Source organism: Argiope bruennichi, chromosome 5, assembly GCF_947563725.1.
Source record: "Argiope bruennichi chromosome 5, qqArgBrue1.1, whole genome shotgun sequence".
Taxonomy (NCBI): Eukaryota; Metazoa; Arthropoda; class Arachnida; order Araneae; family Araneidae; genus Argiope; species Argiope bruennichi.
In genome coordinates, this window is record NC_079155.1 from 38,716,158 (window position 1) to 38,722,157 (window position 6,000).

Genomic DNA, 6,000 nt, shown 5'->3' on the forward strand with positions numbered 1-6,000 from the left:
TAAATTTTTATTTAAAAATAGGGCTTTCTTTTATTTTGATAACAATTATTTCATCAAAATTTGTCAAGATGGATATATTAATGACAATCATATGATTGCGCAAGAAGGCTAGTTCCATCTAGATTAATTTAACCTTTCTAGTCAATCTTGATGACTTATAATTTACCCTTAAAATACAAATGTATTTGCAATAATATACAGGTGATTATCAAAATAATGGTAAGTATCAAGATTGACTAAAAATCAAATATAATCGAATGCAAGAATCTTTATTAATAAAGCGCAGGACCAACTTCGGCATGTAATGTAGCATAGATTCCCCGTTGAATCCAATCATCCAGGTGCTGAATAGTGTTTCGAGGAATATTGTACCATTCTTTATGGAAATATTTTGAAAATTCTGGGAGAGATACCATTGGATAATATCGATTTATGACTAAACGCTCTAAAAGACTGTAACAGTACGATTATATTAAGATCGGGGGACTATGTTTCCAAGGTAATATTTGACTTCATCCTCATGTTCCTAAAACCAATATCGGACAATCCCGCTTCATGAATAAGAACATTCTTGTCCCATAAAATCCGATTTCCTGTAGTAAACAAAGTTTCCTTCAGAGGATAGATCTGGTCAGTTAAAGTTTCTCTATACTTCTCCTCAGTTATTCTTTCTTCCAAGCTAAATATTGACAGTAGAAACCCCAATCCAATTTCCTTTATTCTGATAGATCCACATCCATGTCTGACAGTTAAAAGTAGACAATCAAGATCATACGCTTGTGCAAGTGTATTAAAAACGTGTGCCGGTCCTGTTGTGAGGGAAAATATGAAAGAGGATTCATCTCACCACATAACTGTCTTATTAATTCACCAAGTTTTATGGTCATTGCATTATTATAGACTACTTTTAGCATTAACATTAATTGGAATTATTGATAGTGAAAACAGTGAATATTTTTTGAAAATAGTGAAACTGTCAAGTCGGCAACGAATATTGGTGAAATCGTTTTAGTTATTGACATTAAAAATTATCACAAAATTTTAATTCACAATATCCTACGAAATATAAAGGCAGGAATTAAACGATAAATCTAACCTTTCAAAAATTCATAAGCTATCATATGAAATAAAATCTCCGAAATCGACAAATGAGTTTGATTCGGAACAAAGTAGAGAAAATAATATTCCATGTATCCTTCCATATATCTGTTCAACATGCCATTTAAACTATTCTCGTCGTGGAAAATTGCTTCACTGTATCTTTTTGTAAATAACAAAACAGTTAACGATTAGCATATTATTTGTTGATTAATTTACCTAAATTAAAATATCCCTCTTTAGCAGACTATCAGCTGTGAATTCATATAAGAGACCATTATCTCAAAGTAAATTTAGTTAAATTGTGTAAATAGTTATACAATAGTAATTAATTATACTAAAAGTCAAATTATTACTTTATTATATCCTTTAACATAATATTTGATCTATTATTTCATGAAACAACTAACTATTCCCCGTAATAAATGAATTACACATTTACTTCGTTAAATAAATATTACATAGCGAGTTTCCTGCCATGGTTTAATATGTCCCATAATTCGCATAATAATCATTGCAATAAATAAACATCTCAAATTAATATTTTACTGAAAATAACATTGTTATGAACCAACAGAAGACCGAAATATCATAAATCTCTCGTTTAAAAGCATTCGTCTGTCTCCATTCAGCAAAATCATTATCTTGCGGGCTAGTTTAAACAATATGCGAGAACGAATAACAAAAGCGTAAATGACCCATGCTCTTTAACAATACCAGAAATGAATAAACTTAAACGCCTGACTCTAGACCGAATGTTCGCGTGGGCTGAGTTAAAATGAACATTTAATTAAAAACTAGTGACAAAGAGCTTTGAAAGAGCTCGTGTCTTTTATTCTATGGAAAGAAATGGAAAATTCCAGCGAGTTGCAGCTGTCATATAAAAAAATGTAAATTGCTGGGGAAGTGGAATATGAATTCTTTGAAAATCTTGACATGGATTTCTTTTTGAGTAATATTCATAAGTTTCATTTGTCTCTTGTCTTGTTATTAGATCGCTATATATCAAAATGTAAAATCTCTTATTATATTAGAACTGTCAGAAGAGAGAAAAGATTCTTTGGAATGTAGAGCATAATGGAAATTTATAGATTCGCAATATGCATCGATAAGAAATGGAAAGAATAATCTAAAATGATAATCTGATACAAGACAGTTTGGTTCATATTCGTCATAGGATCAACTAATATGCATTCTTTTTGAACACATATGTAATTTTAAAATTCCAATGGATATTTTTTTAAATTATCATTTTACCTAATATGCATTCTCTTTGAAAAGTAGATGTAATTTTAAAATTCCAAAAGATATTTTTTAAAATCATCATTTTAATTAAATTACATTAATCCTACTTGAAAAATAGAATAGAGAAAAATTTATAAATTCACACTAAAACAGAGAGGATCTATCTTTTAAAAGTAGAAACTTTAAACTTAGTGTTAATCAGATTCAATTTAGAATTCTAGTTTTTGTTGATAGAAAAAAAAACAAAAAAAAAACTTCATAGATTCTTTTTCTAACCCAAAATTGACAGTTATAAAAATATAAAATTTGCATTTATTGAAAAGAAATGGATGAAATATGTAGCTAGGTTTCGGCAGGTTCAATTTAACATATTAGTTTATGTTAACTGACATAAATTTTATCAATTCATTTTCCAGCCCATAAATGATTGAAAAATGAAATATACATCTATTGGGAAACAATTGATGAAAAACGTAGTTAAGTTTCAGCAGGTTCAATTAATCATAATATTTTGTGTTAACTGATATAAATTTTACCATTTCAGTTTCCAGCTCATAATTAACTGTTACGAAGAAAGAAGTCTACATTAATTGGAAAAAAAGAGATGAAATTTGGAACTATGGTAAGTTACTGAAAGGAAACCTGATTTATCTTGTCGGCTTATATACTTCATTATTATAATATTACTTCAATATTATCAAAATAATAAAAGAAAATTAGATTTAAGTTGCATTAAGAGCTTAAACAAATTTTCACTGGCAACCTTAGCTGGAAATAAATAAATCGTATTTTTATCCCACTAAGGTTGCCAATGGAATTTATTTTGCGAGAAAGAGCTTGACAGTAGCTGATGTGCACAAACACTGAAGAAACTTATACTTAAAGAGGATTTTCTTGTCCAATTCATTAGAGGAAGAATAGTTTTCTTTAACTTAAATTGTATTTCCTGTATCCCTATTTAAAATTGACAAACATGATATATTCCTTCGCTTATATTATTTTTTGCCTTCTTGTATATGTAAAATTAAAATAATATATAGTACCCTTTCAAAAGAAATTCGGACACTAAATTTTGGCGGATTTTTATGTTTCAGGCTTCAGTGTTCCAAAAGCGTACATTTTTTGGAATTTCTTCTATGAGCACGATTAACTAAAATGTTTTAAGCTACATCGTCAAAATTTGCTATATGAGTTACACCAAATTTGTAAATATCTGTCATATTTTGAACGGCATCTATGAGCAAGAATTCTATCTGCCTGTCCCAATGCAAATGAATACCATAAATACAAAACGCCGAAAACTAAAGAGATAAGTTTGGATGAATAGTTTCGAACTTTAAAGCTTAGATTAGCATATCAAATTTTGTATTAAATATTTCAAAGGATTGATATAGTACTAACTTGCATATTCACATGTATGTAGTCGCAATAACTAAAAGACTCAACGAATTATGTAACTGAAATTTGATTTGTTATATGTGACCATCTATTGATTTGTCCACTCGCATGTATGCAGTCGCAATGACTAAAGAAATTCGCCGACTGATACAACTGGAATTTATATGTGATCTTGTAACTAAAATAAAAGTTTTATATTAAATTTTGACCTGATTAAAAGAAAGCTTTCAAAATACATGCTCGGCTTCTTTCCTCTACTACGAAGTTTATACACTATGTCTTTGACGAAGTACAAAACTCTCATGTGTGGTAATGTGAATATAAAAAAATATATCTTAGCACTCGTGATCCTCAACTTCTTGTCCTATATTCACAATTTAATATGAAAGAAGGAGAGGCAGATATTAGACAACTAAAAAGATTGGGGAATTATTTCTCTTAATTAAAAAATAACCTCAACTCTTAAACACCTGTAATTTAGTTAAATTATTTTAAGATCTACTTTTGAAGCAAGGTTATTAGATAATAAAGGGTCTGGTAATTTTGAAAGGTAATCTAGATGTTAGCCAATTTTTTGGTCAAGCTATACAAACATCAGAAAATGTAAAAATTTTCAAAAATATGAGATATAACAAAAAATGAAATAAAAAATGGATTTAAAAAAATAATTTCTCATGATGTGTATTTTGTCGTCAATTTTTATAATATTACTAGATTTTAGATTTAAAAAAAAGAGTACTTATTTTTTATTATACTATCTAAAAGGGGTTTTTTAAAAAGTGTTCTTTATATTCAACTATTTAATCTTTAACATGTTTCATAATTCATGATAATAAACATAATGGAATTTCAAATTAATATTTCTCAAATTAATCTTAGATGCCTCACCAAAGAATTCAATATTTTGTTAATATATTATTCGATAAAAAAATTATCTATGATCTAAAATAATAGCTAATAATCTAAAATAATTTAATTTTCTTGACAAGAAGCCATAAATTATACAAAATTATGCAACTATAAGATATTTAATAAGAGTGAAAAATCGACTAAAAATTTCATCCTTACAAAGACGAAACATTTAATATTAAGTAGAAGCGTTTAAAACCTCTTTTGAGAAATAGTTCAGCAAGTCGATAAATGTCTAAAAAATGTCAAGCTAGAAAAATGATAAAATAAAGTGGGAAGTGTTTAAAACTGTTTCTCGTTTTTCGTAGAGCACCGATCGAAGCGAGTCATTTCTCGTAAAATACTTTTATGGTGATTTCCATTGACTTTTAACACCATCTCATTGATTTACTCTCTCTCTCTCTCGGTAATCGTTAAAACTTTTCGACTTCCTTTCTTTTTCTGCACCATTATACGATAATGTGTGACTCATTGTTGATGGAAATATTACAACGATTCCGATGATGAAGCGTGCAATTTCAGTGCCAGATTCAAATGATGATGGCATCAGAGTATAAATCGTCTGAATATTTTTATCTTATTCCATAGAAGATGGTATTCTTTTATTTCGATTTCTTGTTTCTGATGCACTGAAATCTAATAAGAATTTTTTAGAAAAATATTATTTATGCTAAAATTTTAGTTTATAAAATGTAAATTAAAATATTTTTTAATTAACGATAATAGAAAAATATAATTTTGGATAAAACAATAAACTGTTGAATAATTAATTTCAACATCAATCAACGTCTTTTTTCTCGAATATATTATTCGTCAATTTTTAAGACAGGTCTTGATTCAAAAATGTGAAATTTCCTTTCAATTTTTTTTATCTAAAATTTTTCACAACAATTTCCCAAAACAAAATAGATAATATATTTTGTAAGTTTTTATTCTATAATTCTAATGTTCTTAATTTGTGTAATACAATTGAAATGTATGTTATTTAATTCCACCATTTATGCAAAATCTACTGTCTTTATAAAAAAGACATTGATTGATTTTACCAAATGTAAACGATTTTACCAAAATCGTTTGCATTTTTATGAATTTTTGATTGATTAAAAGTGCAAACGATGCAACAAATGAATTGATTGATTAAAAATGCAAACGATGCAACAAATGAATTGATTGATTAAAAATGAAAACGATTTTATCCAAAACGTTTGCATTTTTACGAATTTTTTTGTATCCATCAGAAATAAATATACACATTAACATTCTTTTCAAAATTAATTAAAGCTTCATTAATTTGAAATTATGATTTTAAAATAGCTTCCAAATCTTAATTCTTTATTTTCTTTATCTTTT